Raw genomic sequence first — 13,945 nt, forward strand, 5'->3', positions numbered from 1 at the left:
CTTGATGTAAATGTTCCTTCCCCCCCGCCCCCATTCCCTATTTGTACAATCTTGCCTTGATTAGTGGCAAATGTGGAGTGATTAATACACGTGTCCAAGGTCATGTGCTTGCAATGGAGAAAGGAAGACTGCAAGGTGATTACATGGGGTTTCTAGTACAAACCCTAGCCAAAAATGCATCCAAACCCACACGGAGGTGTGCCGAGAACTGCTCTGTGCCTGCCAGTGGTGCCCAGCGACCAGCACTTTCTACTGCAGGGGTAGGGTAGGTGGTGCCTGGAGCCAGTGCCCTTCCTGGACAGCTGGGATTTTCTTAGGGATGCCACTTGGAGTTGATGGTGGTCTCTGCATGCTCCCTGGAAAATTTCTCGGGAGTTCAGTGTAATACTTTCTTCAGAGCTTTCTTTGACGATTCTCAGGTCTGTTGAAACTACTGGAGAAAAGATGAACTCCTCTGAAATTAGTAAATTTGGGGTTTGTCTGATAATCCTTCCAGAACAGACGCTTAACCTGGATTCTCTAATCCTCTGAGGTGGTATGCAAAGTATTGCATGAATGAGTGGAAGTGCATTCTGGGGAGAAAGGCTTTGGCTTTATCACATTCCCAAAGGGAGGGTGATCCCCACCCCAAAAGAACCACTGCTGTGTTATATGTTAGGTTCATAAACTTTTAATTTTTTAAAATTTCCTATGTTTTAAAAATGTTTATTTTTGAGAGAGAGAGAGTAGGCGAGTTGGGGAGGGACAGAGAGAATCCGAAGCAGGCTCCAGGCTCTGAGCTGTCAGCACAGAGCCCCATGTGGGGCTCAAACCCGTGAACCGTGAGATCATGTCCTGAGCCGAAGTTGGACACTTAACTGACTGAGCCACCCAGTCGCCCCTTTATTATTTTTTTAATGCCCCCTTTGTTTATTTTCTTAAGTAAACTGTACCCCCAACGTGAGGGTCGAAGTCATGACCCCAAGATCAAGAGTTGTGTGCTCTACCAACTGAGCCAGCCAGGCACCCCGGGGTCTTAAGCTTTTAATTTGTATACAAAAATTATTAGAAATAAAGATGATCTTTAAGCAGGGTAATGCTACAGACCGTGCTTCCTAACCTTTACCTCGTTACAGACACACACACACACACACACACACACACACACACACACACACAAAGGTATTTGTATGATCCTGAGGTAAACTAGGATACACCGGGTTAACTAACCTGTTGAGGCTGCTTGCAGCGGGAAGTAACCAGCCAGGCCCACCAAGGCTCTAAAGCATACATATAATCCCATTTATGGCACGCTTTTATAGACTACCTTGGTCTCTCTCTTTTTTTTCCTGAGTTTATTTTTTTCGTAATCTCCACCCAAATTGGGCCTTGAACTCCCAACCCTGAGATCAAGAGTCATGCTCTTTTGTCTCAGCCAGCCAGGCACCCCTACCTTGGTCTATTTAGCCTGGATCTATTGCCAATAAAAATCAGCTTTCTAGGAGCGCCTGGGTGCTTGGATGGCTCAGTTGGTTGACTCTTGATTTCGGCTCAGGTCATGATCTCAGGGTTTGTGGGTTCAAGCCCTGCGTTGGGCATGGAGCTTGCTTGGGATTCTCTCTGTCCCTCCCTTGCTTGCTGGTTCTCTCTCTCTCTCTCTCTCTCTCATAAATAAATACATACATACAGACATAAATAAATAAATAAATAAATAAATAAATAAATAAATAAATAAACAAACTTTTAAAAAGTCAGCTTTCTGGGGGCACCTGGGTGGCTCAGTCAGTTGAGGGTCCAACTTCAGCTCAGGTCATGGTGTCCCAGTTCGTGGGTTCAAGCCCCACGTGGAGCTCTGTGCTGACAGCTCAGTGCTTGGAGCCTGCTTCCAATTCTGTTTCCCTCTCTCTTTGCCCCTTCCCTGCTCACACCCTGTCTCTCTCTGCCTCTCAAAAATAAACATAAAAATTTTTTTTTTTCCAAATCAGCTTTGTTGGGTGCCTGGCTGGCTCAGTTGGTAGAGCATGTGACTCCTGATCTCGGGGTTGTTAGTTCGAGCCCCATTTGAGTGTAGAGATTACTTAAAATATTTTTTAAAAATTAAAATAAAAAAAAAAATCTGCTTTCAACCTGGCCATAAGCATCCTGCAGATACTGTGTTGGAAGTGCAGACCTCCCAGTGGCTGTAGGGCTTCAGGGCTCCAGAGTCCTATCCGGGCAAGTGCTATGGCCCTGAAGCCTTTGGACTTCCCTTTGGCCTAACCTCACCCACTCAGTGATTATGGGGAAACAATGATTGATCCCATGGTGCTTTCGAGGGAAACAGAATTGAAACAACTGCAGTATGAGAATCTCATGGTTGTAATTTTATTTTGGGCTTGGAGTGGTTTGAGGAATTACCAGGATTTAAACGTTTATCGGCCTAGCTCTGCCCACAGCTCTGGTGCCCTGGCCTTGCCACTCTGGAAGAGGTTGAGGTCCCGTTGAAATGGCTTAGGTGGGATTCAGCTCTGGCTCAGCTGAGTTGTTGAGTCTGCTGTGTGTGCTCCTTACTGAAAGATGCTTTCTCTAAATTGGCTCCCAAACTTGAGTCCTTGAAATAAAGAGTTTGGGGAAACAATTAACCAGTCCCAGAACTCCCTACACACACACTCCGCCCCTTCCCCTTCACCCCACCCCCACCCCACCCTGGCAGTCCTCACTGGAAAAGCATCCCGCAGAAGTGGCATAGATTAGTTTAACATTCCATTCACAGGTGAGAATTCTCTGCAGGAAGGTCCTCTGGCCAGGTAGGTTCTGGAAAGCACATTGCTCTTCTGTAGAAGGAGCTCTCCATGTTGGCTGGGTCTCTGGGGGTGTACGTGGTCATCGTTGCATCCCTAAGCATGCATGTAAATGCTACTGCATGTGATGCAGTTGGGAGCTTTGGGATGTGTGGCCCTGCCAGTTAATTGCGTTGTCTCCACTGTCCCTTCCTCCTCATTCCTATTGCTGCCCTTCCTACCTCAGTCGAGGACCTGTAAGGTCATGGTGAGTAACTGTAGCAGCTCTCTAGCCTGAGTTGGAGGAGAAGATTAGGAATTCCAAGTGACTTCAAAGAAGCTGCTCTCAGCTTTCATTCAGCGAATATTTAGTAACGATCAAGTGCCAGGCCTTTGATGGGCCAGGAGAAAACAAAGATAGAAGAGGAACAGCCCTTGTCCTCCAGGTTCTCAGGACCAACTCACCCCACCCCCCACCCCCACCAACCCCCCTCACTAGCACACCCAGCAGGACACTTGCCAGTTGCGTAAATGTACTTTATATTCTCACCTTCCTGCTCCAGGCCCTAATCCAATCCAAGGCCCCGTGTCACCTGACCTTTCCTCACTTTCCCCCACCTGGGCTCTTTGGTCCCCACAAGCCTCCTGAGGGGTTCCTCTTCCAGTTAGTAGAACATATACTTTGAAGTCAGGCCCAGGTTCTTCTAGGCACCCTACAGAGCTTATGGGAATGTCCCCACCCAAAGATAAGTGGGTTGGCAAAATGATACCTGCATTGGCTTTGGAGCCTGGCTTCAACCTTTGCTACTTGCTAGCTTTGTGGGCTTGGGCACGTTTACATAACATCCTGACCCTCAGTTTCCTAAAGTAGGAAATCGGAATAATAACAGAACCCTCCTCAACAGATGGTTGTGAGGATTAACTCTGTTTGCTGTGAAGAACTTGGTGCCTGGCGTATGCAACAGAAGTGCCCAATAAGGTCATCTCCGATTTAGCACTTAATTTTACACCGTAATTTTGTCCACTCATTCTGTTTCTCCAGTTAGATTACACACGCTGAGAGTACGCACTGTATTGCATTTGGCAAATTCTGGACCGGCTTATTAGAAACTTTAAACAATTTTCAAATGAATATTTTGATGGTGCTTCTTAGGTTCCCAAGTACCTATCTACCAATTCACTAATAGGGCTGCCAAAAAACAGCCCAAATTCTCCCTAAGTTAAGTTTTTAGGACCCTTTCTTTGTTTTGAATCATTTTTAAAAAAATGTTTATTGATTTATTTATTTTGAGGGGGGTAGGGACAGAGAGAGAGGGAGAGAGAGAATCCCAAGCAGGCTCTGTGATGTCAGCACAGAGCCCGACACGGGGCTGGAACTCATGAACTGTGAGATCATGACCTGAGCCTAAATCAAGAGTCAGACGTGAGTGAGCCACCCAGGTGCCCCAGGACCTTTTCTTTGAAATGTCACTGGAATTTTTATTCTCTGTCCCCCATCGGAGGAGTTGTGCCTCTTAGCCCTGGTGGCTATCACAATTGCCTGGGGAGTTTTAACAATGTTGATGTCTTAGTCCCTCCTATGATCAATTACATCAACATGGAGGGCAGTGAGGAGACCTGCCATCTTTTAATTTTTCTCATAAGCTCTCTAGGTAATCCTAATATGCAACCAAAGTAAAGCACCTTTGAGGTAGAGCATTGGAAGATTGTGATCATGGAATGTTAGCACCAGAACAGATTCTTAGGAAACATCTCATCTACTGCTGACTTTGCAGATGAGAAGCTGACACCCAGAGCCAGGAAGTGATTATACTTCACCATCCCAGCGGCTCAGAGTCCATACTTGAGCCCAGATCTTCTAGCATTGTCTTCGTTCACTGTTCTCCCAAACCAGGGCTCAACAGAGGAATTTGCCAAACTGAGAAGGCTGAGGGGGCCGCCCGAATGGCCCTGACAGAAGTGGAGGGAAGTAGAGGAGAAGTAGAGGAGACCCCAGGGTTCCAGGCCCTCCAGCCATTACTTAATCCAGAGCAGTTGAGCTGTTTATTTACCTGTGACTGGGGAAATGTATGCTGCAGCTTAAAAGAAGAGATACAAAATTAGAGACCCCTCCCATCATTTTACATATGGGGAACCCGAGTCCCAGAGAAGATTGCAAAGCTGTACAAGCTGTCAAGTGGCAGAGCTGACAACAGTCAGGCTGATTAGACTCCCTGATCTACAAGCAAGTAAGGTGACTCCTTCAAAGGCACAAAACCAGTTGGTAGCTGAACAGAGAACTGGAATGCGGTCTCTAGGACTCCTACTAAATTTCCTAAAATCTAAGATATTACCATCTGTAAGATCCCGATATCAGAAATATAAAAATGTGAATAGGAATGTATTTTAAATCAAGGAAATATGGTGTTTGCCTGAAATCTGAGCTCCTTCAGGGACTGAGCTCATGCTGAGAAAGCATGTCCTGGGTGGATCTTGGATATAAATCTCCTTGAACTTGCCCAGAGAAAGAAGGAGGAGCATGGGAAAGACTAGAGAATTTGGAACCTGATAGACTTGGGGTCAAGTCCAACAGTCATGATTTTGAGTAAACCCTTTGCTTCTCTAATCTTGGGCAAAGTGAGGTTCTAATACCTCCTTCACAGAGTCGTAGTGAGGCCAAAGTGCCGAACGCAGACCTGGCATGCGACTGGGGCCTGGAGGTGGTTGATGAAGCTAATGCTGGCACTCCTGCCATTGGTCTAACCCCACTCCTCCAAAGAGTGCAAGGCTGCGAGTGGGAGCAGTCCACTCTCCAGGACCTGAATTGTCCGGCCCGAGCTCTGGGGAGGAGGTAGATGCTGGGTGGGGAGAGGAACATGACTCAGCCCCAGGGATCTTGGGAGAACAGCAATTTCTGGGATGTGATCAAGGAGGGTGGGTACAGAAGTCTGCCAGGGGGGTGAGTAGACTCTGCCTGGGGCTCAGACATTTCCCACCTGCCTGACCCAAGGGCTGATTTTCCAATATTGCACATGGTTAGGATGAAGTTATCATTAACTGTAAGGCCCTTGCAGGAATAACATGTTTTGCCTATGAGCAGAGAACACATTGCCTTCTGAGCACCAACTGCTACCATTTGTAATTTGTAAGAGCACTTACAGAATATTTCCTCATGACAGTGTCTTGTTCCATTTGATCTCCACAATGAGTTAGGAGACATCAGTTAGATATTAGTATTATTCCCCACTGTGGCTGCCTCACCCTACTCCCCAGAGAAAGAAATTAGAGCTCAGTGAGGTTGTATGTCTTTCCCAAGGTCATGGTGCAGAAGTGGAATGCTAATTCTGGCTCTACTCATCCATTAGCAAGCAACATGAATTGAACAGCTGCCATGGGCATGGCTCATGCTGAGGGATCCAGGGATCTGAGGATGTTCAGAGGAGCCAGACAACGTTCTCTACTCTCAAAAGATTTCAATCCAGGCGTGGAGATGGACTGTAAACAAAAAAGGGTAAGCGCAAAGAGAAATATATCGAGTGCTGTGGGAGCTCCACGGAGGCACACACAGCAGGACAGCAGTTAGGAGTGAGGGCTTTGACCTGTCCTGACTCCCGCTGAATCACCTCCGGCTGTGTGATCTTGAGCAAGTTTCTTAAACTCTCTGTGCTTCAGCTTCCTCTTTTAGAACATAGGACTGATGATGGTACTACTTGATGGAGCTGCTATAACTCTGCTATGAGAAAACGCATGCCAACCTGCTAGTATCTGGTACACAGCACTCAACAAACACAAACTATTAATTTTTCTGGGCAACGAAGAAAAAGGTGGTCAGGGAAGGCTGCACAAAGGAGGTAGCATTTGGATTAAGTTTTATTTATTTTTTAAAGTTTATTTATTTATTTTCAGAGAGAGAGAGAGAGAGACAGTGCACCGGGGAGAGGGGCAGAGAGGGAGAGAGAGTCCCAAGCAGGCTTCATGTTCAGCGCACAGAGCCTGACACAAGGGCTCGATCCCGTGATCCCAGGATCATGACCTGAGCCAAAATCGAGAGTCAGATGCTGAACCAACTGAGCCACCCAGGTGCCCCTGGATTAAGTTTTAAGGATAACTTTCCCCAAGTGGGAGGAAGTCATTCCAAGCAGAGAAAATACTTTACTCACAGGCACAAAGGGATAAAGCAGGGGCTGGGAGAGATAGCTGGCTCACTGGGAGCCGGGAGCGGGCATGTGGGGGCAATGAAAGGAACAGACTCTAAGGCTAGGGGTGGGCCATGAAGAGCCTTGAGTAACAAGTACTCAGGGGGCTCTGCCTCTGCCCTTAGCTTTCCTGCTTGCTGCACTTCAACAGGCTGTCTATTTGACAGACCACAGGAGAGGGCGGGTCTTTGGGTAGACATGCTTTGATGGGGAAAGTGAGGAGGAAAAAGGCCACTGGGTAGGACAAGCCTGTGGGGAGGGCCCTGACCCTCAGAGGCTGTGGGTGGACACAGTCTCCAGTAGTAGGGGGTACAGCTTCCAAAGAGGGGTAGATGGGTGCCTGCCTGGCTCAGTCGGTTAAGCCTCCAACTTCAGCTCAGGTCATGATCGGGCGCTTGGTGGGTTCAAGCTCCAAGTCAGCCTTTGAGCTGACAGCTCAGAGCCTGGAACCTGCTTCAGAATCTCTGTCTCCCTCTCTCTCTCTTTCTCTGCCCCTCCCCTGTTTGTGCACTCTCTCTCTCTCTCAAAAATGAATACACATTAATAAAAAAAAACAAAAGCGGGATGGGGGAGGTGGACAAGGTGACCTGTCTCACCTACCTCTCAGTTCTGATGAAGGCAGTGTGCCCATCCTGCCAAGGTCAGTGTGTCCAGCTACAACAGGGCATCCAGAACCCCTGGGAGAGAGCAAGTCTTAGCCCATTACGCCAGATGTGCAGGGGTCCTCCTAAAGGGGTACCAGAAAGGAGCCATCCGAATCTCAGACTCGCCGGGGCGGGCTGACCTTGCACAGTGGAGCAGTGGCTGCAGACAGGAACTAGCTGCCGGGCGCAGCAGGGCAGTGATGGGAATGGGGCAATGGATCAGTGTCTGCCTGGAGAGCTGAGGGGGAAGGCAGGTTCTGACTGAACCATACAGACATTTGTGTCACTTTTTCTTTTTTTTTTTTTTTTTTAGGTTTACTTTTATCCCAATTTCACAGGCACGTGGCTTTACAGAGTCAAGTTCTAAAACAAATCTCTAAATAAAATGTATATAATGTCACTGGTTATTTTCAGTTTTCATACATTATTTAGTGGCATTCCACGATGAAAGCTTAGAATTTACCTGTTTTCCTTCCCATTTTCACCAAACACACACATTTCCCATCCCCCTCATCTTTTCAATATAATTCTTTTTTATTATTATTATTTTCCATTTTTTGTTCATTTATATTTGAGAAAGAGAGAGAGAGAGAGAGAGAATGTGTGAGTGAGGGAGGGGCAGAGAGAGACAGAGACAAAATCCAAAGCAGGCTCCAGGCTCCAAGCTGTCAGCACAGAGCTTTCACGGGGCTGAACCCACAAACTGTGAGATCATGACCTGAGCCGAAGTTGGCCACTTAACCAACTGAGTCACTCAAGCGCCCCAGTTCTTTTTTTTTTTAATGTTTATTTATTTATTTTGAGAGCGAGAGAGCATGTGCGCACACATGTGCATGAGCCGGGGAGGGGCAGAGAGAGGAGAGAGAAAATTCCAAGCAGGCTCTACTCTGTCAGCACAGAGCCTGATGCAGGGCTTGATCTCACCAATTGTGAGATTGTGACCTGAGCTAAAATCAAGAGTGGAATGCTTAACCGACTGAGCCACCCGGGTGCCCCTCAATATAGTTTTATTGCAATTTCACTTAAACCAATATCAGTGCTTATGTTATTGTAACTATGTAAATGTGTTCAGACATGAGTCATGTAATAAACTTTGAGTCATTTTCATTCATGCAGAACTTGGTTTTACCTTGTTAATTATGATCTCTGTTTAAATATATGTATTTATTACTAATTCAATCCCGAACTTGTCGACCTTTCCATTGATTTTTCTGTTTTGTTTAATTGCTCGTATTTTCAGTGTGTTTCTGCAATATATTTTCATTGCCAATATACAACATTTCAGCTATTTAATGAGTTAAACAGATTTTGATTGGCTAGTCTGAGAACACAGCCTTCATTTGTGGTGTCGATTCTTTAAGGAAATGTGTTCTGATTTCCAGGCAATTGTTTTATAAAGGTACTGTGGGCATGACCACCTGTATAATGCCAGTTTCTGCCCTCAGGGAGCTCCCAGTGTCATCTGGGACACAAGACTGAGACAAACTGATTTACACAATTAATTTACATAATTAAACTTCATTTGCATAATGAAATCCCTGTCGGAGGCAGAAATAATCCAGTGCCTATTGAGTGATACAGATGAATGGGTAAGAAAGATCTAGATGATCTATCTTGAAGTAACTAGCACTTGAGTTTTTAAGGGACTGTATATATATTTTTTTAGTTTTTTTAATGTTTGTTTATTTTTGAGAGACAGAGTTATATTTTGAGAGACAGAGTGTGAGCGGGGGAGGGGCAGAGAGAGAGGGAGACACAGAATCCAAAGCAGGCTCCAGGCTCTGAGCTGTCAGCACAAAGCCCGCCGCGGGGCTCGAACCCACTAACCTCGAGATCATGACCTGAGCCGAAGTCGGACATTCAACCAACTGAGCCACCCAGGCGCCCCAGGAACTGTATATACTTTTTCCATCGTGATGAAATATACACAACAAAATTTACCACGTAGCCATTTTTCAGTGGCCACCGCAGTGGCACTGAGTACATTCGCACTGTTGTGCGACCATCACCACTGTTTATCTCCAGAACTTCTTCCTCATCATCCCAAACTGAAGATTATATTTTTCTCTTCTAAGTTACATTTAATATTTCTGATTGCAAAAATAAAATGTGTTCAGTGCCGACAACTTGTTTAAAACATAGAAAAGCACCAAGACGAAAATAAAAATATCCTATAATTCTATGAATCGGTTAGCGATTTTGTGGTGAGGGGTGAAAAGGCATCTCAGGTGGAGGGGCGAGACATCCCATGGGCTCAGAGGGTATGAGCAGAGATGTAGTAGGGGAGATAGTTTTGAATATGAAGGGTGAAGATATTGTAAACATATTTAACTTTTGCATCTTCCTTTAAAGGGGCTGAATGGGGAAGGCAGTGAGTGGTTCTAACAGTGAACCCAAGCCAGTAAGATTCCCGCAGCTGTTCTGATTATCCAGGACTATATAACAAGCCACCCCAAACTTAGTGGCATAAAACAACGACCATTTGTTATTATTACTATCTCTCACGGTGCTGGGGATTGACTGGTCTCAGGGTCTCCTATGTGGTCGTAGTCAGATAGGGGCTGGGGCTGGACACAGGGAAGGTTTCCTCACTTACCCGTTTGGCTCCTTGGGTGCAAGAGCTGAGGCTACCGTAGCGTCCCTTTGTCCGTGTTGTCTTCCCACGTGGTCTCTCCAACATGGCAGCCTCAAGTGGCCAGACTTCCGACAGGGTAGCTCAGGGCTCCCTGACGCATGTGCCTGAGAGTAAAGCCAGGTGGGACTTGAGTCTTCTTTTATGACTAACCTCAGAAGCCAAGCAGTATCACCTCCATTACATCCTATCCTTTAGAGCTGAGGGCCTAAGGCCGGCCTGTGTTCAAAGGGAGGGCAAGTAGACGGTACTCCTCGAGAAGTGCCAGAGAACTTCTACATATTTTTTTTTTATTTTTTTTAACGTTTATTTACTTTTGAGACAGAGAGAGACAGAGCATGAACGGGGGAGGGTCAGAGAGAGGGAGACACAGTATCTGAAACAGGCTCCAGGCTCTGAGCGGTCAGCACAGAGCCCGATGTGGGGCTCGAACTCACGAACCGTGAGATCATGACCTAAACTGACCGAGCCACTCAGGCACCCCGACGAGTAACTTTATCATTCACTTTTAAAACATTAATTGGGGGGCGCCTGGGTGGCTCAGTTGGTTAAGCGGCCGACTTCGGCTCAGGTCATGATCTCACAGTCCGTGGGTTCGAGCCCCGCATCGGGCTCTGTGCTAACAGCTCAGAGCCCGGGGCCTGTTTCAGATTCTGTGTCTCCCTCTCTCTGACCCTCCCCCATTCATGTTCTGTCTCTCTCTGTCTCAAAAATAAATAAACGTTAAAAAAAATTTAAAAAAAAAACATTAATTGGGATCTTACTATATGCTGTGCACTGTGCTAGATGCCAGGAAAAAGTGAGCAAGATACGTGTGGTTACTGCCGCAAGGAGCTTACTGTCTTGCAGGTCAGCCAGACAGTTGAATAAAGAATGTTATAATAAGGTGGGTTAGGTGCTCTGCTGGAAGTGCCAGCTCACAAAATAGTTTCCCCAGTTCTGATCTCTCTGCTCAGATGAAAATGGCATTGCTGGTGATTTGATATTTTCACCTGGATGCCATGTAGGCACCTCCCCCTCAGCATGTTAACTTGAGAGTCCCACGCCACTGCCCGGCTCTTCCCTGGGTCGTCTTTGATAGCATCCCACCCACCTGGGCAAACCAATAGAAACCGCAGGCCTCGGTGGAGCCTATGCCAGGTCTCTCAGCCTCTACGTCGGCTGGTCTCCAAGATGTTACTTCCGTCTTAGAATTTCTCACAGAAGTTATTTTAAGAAAATAATAAATTATAGGGACAACTGGGTGGCTCAGTCGGTTGAGCTTCTGACTCTTGATTTAGGCTCAGGTCATGGCCTTGTGGTTCTGTGGGCTTGAGCCCTACGTCAGGCTCTGTGCTGATGGTGCAGAGCCTTCTTGGGATTCTCCTCTCTCTGCCCCTCCCCTGCTCTCTCTCTCTCTCTCTTTCTCTCTCTCTCTCTTTCGCAAAATAAATAAACTTAAAAATATGTAACAGTATATGGTGAACTGAAGGCACTTTTAACACATTTAATTGATGATTTTTTTTTAAAGATTTTATTTTGGGAGGTGCGCCTGCGTGGCTCAGTTGGTTAAGCACCCGACTTAGGCTCAGGTCATGATCTCATGGTTCATGGGTTCGAGCCCCACATCAGGCTCTGTGCTGACAGCTCAGAGCCTGGAGCCTGCTTCCAATTCTGTGTCTCTCTCTTTGCCCCTCCCCTGCTCACACTCTGTCTGTCTGACCCTCTCTCTCATAAAGATAAATAAACATTAAAAATTTTTTAAAAGATTTTATTTTTTAAGTAATCTCCACATCCCATGTGGGGCTGAATCTCACAATCCTGAGATCAAGAGTCACATGCTCCACCCACTAAGCCAGCCAGGTGCCCCTAAATTGATGATTTTTTTTTTTTTTTTGAGAGAGAGAGAGCAAGAGCAAGACTTGGGGAGGGGCAGAGGAAAAGGGAGAGATATGAGGTAACTCTAATACACCCTGTACCCCTTCACAGCCTATATATCACACAGTATTAGAGTTACCTGCCTACTTGTCTGTCTCCCTCACTAGACCAAGCACCATGCAGGCAAGAACCATCTTGTTCACCATTATGCCCCTAGTGCCCAGAGCAGGGTCTGACCCATAGGGGTCATCCATGGATATCTGTGCCACTAATGATTGGATCTGCCATTTCCTGTGCTCTTATACCACTGGGCCTCTTCCCCCACCATCAGTTCTATCCTCCTTAAATTGTCAAGACCCAGGTCAAACATTTGTAACAAGCAATAGTTCCGTGAAGCCTCCTTCCTCACCCCCACCCCCTTAGACACACACCACTGTTCTTCTCTTGTTCCCATTCTCCCTGCCACCCCATGCCACTTAGGACACTACCCTCCCTGTGGGCAGTGACTTGTATCTTTTTTATCTTGACCCCCTGGTACCTACACAGTGACAGAGATACTGGTCCAGCTGCTTAGAATTCAGCAGGGAAGGGGCGCCTGGGTGGCTCAGTCGGTTAGGCGGCCGACTTCAGCTCAGGTCATGATCTTGCGGTCTGTGAGTTCGAGCCCCACGTCAGGCTCTGTGCTGACAGCTCAGAGCCTGGAGCCTGTTTCAGATTCTGTGTCTCCCTCTCTCTGACCCTCCCCCGTTCATGCTCTGTCTCTCTCTGTCTCAAAAATAAATAAATGTTTAAAAAAAAAAAAAAGAATTCAGCAGGGAATCTAGCAGACAAAAATCCCTGTCCTCATGAAGCCCTCATTCTGTTGAGTAGACAGACTATAAATAAAATAAGTAAAATGTAGAGCATGTTAGAAAGAAGGGGGGTAGGGAGAGGGAGCACATTGTGAGGAAGGAGGGATGGGGAGGCAGAGTTCCACACTGAACTAGGTGGGCAAAGGTCTAGAGGCTGGAGGGAGGGAACTGGCCACCACAGCCCTTCTCATCACAGGAAGGACTTTGGCTTTTGCTCTGAGATGGAAGGTACTGGTGGGTTTTGAGCAGAGAAGTGACATGATCTTGTGCACACTGTAACAGGATGCCTTTTGCTGTATTGGGAAAAGACAGAAGAGGTACAAGGACAGAAAAAAGGAGACCTAAGGTGGGGTGACAATCCACACTTGATCTTAGCCAAAAGGCCGAGAAGCGATATGGGGTGACAATCCAGATGAGAGTTGATGGAGCTTGGATCCTGTGGTAGGGGAAGGATGGAGCTGCTAGGACCTCAGACAAGGAGACTGTGGGAGGCACAAGTTTGACAGGGAAGGTCAAGGCTCAGATGTGCATGTTAAATTTAGATGCCTATTAGACATCCAATGGGAATATTGAGCAGGTGGCAGGATATGAGTCTGGAGTTCTAGGGAGAGGGTCCAGGCTGGAAGTATATATTCGGGCATCTTTAGCATAAATATAGATGTCATTTAAGCTGTTATCCTCCCTGGCTGCCTGAAGCTTGGCCATCATCATGATTGACATGATAACTATCCAGACCAGGAATTTCAGCAGAAACAAATGGTCATCGATATTCTTCACGCTGGAAAGGCAGCAGTACCGTACTAAGACAGAAATTTGGGGAAAACTACCCAGAATGTATAAGACCACACCAGATGGCATCTTTGTATTTGCATTCAGAACCCATTTTGGTGGTGGCAAGACAACTGGCTTTGTCATGTTTTATGGTTCATTGGATGATGCAAAGAAAAAGGAACCCAAACATAGACTTGTAAGACATGACCTGTAGAAGATAAAGACCTCAAGAACACACAAAAGGAATGCAAGAATGGAACGAAGAAAGTCAGGGGGA

This window comes from Panthera pardus, unplaced genomic scaffold (genome assembly GCF_024362965.1).
Source record: "Panthera pardus isolate Hobbes unplaced genomic scaffold, ASM2436296v1 HiC_scaffold_24, whole genome shotgun sequence".
Taxonomy (NCBI): domain Eukaryota; kingdom Metazoa; phylum Chordata; class Mammalia; order Carnivora; family Felidae; genus Panthera; species Panthera pardus.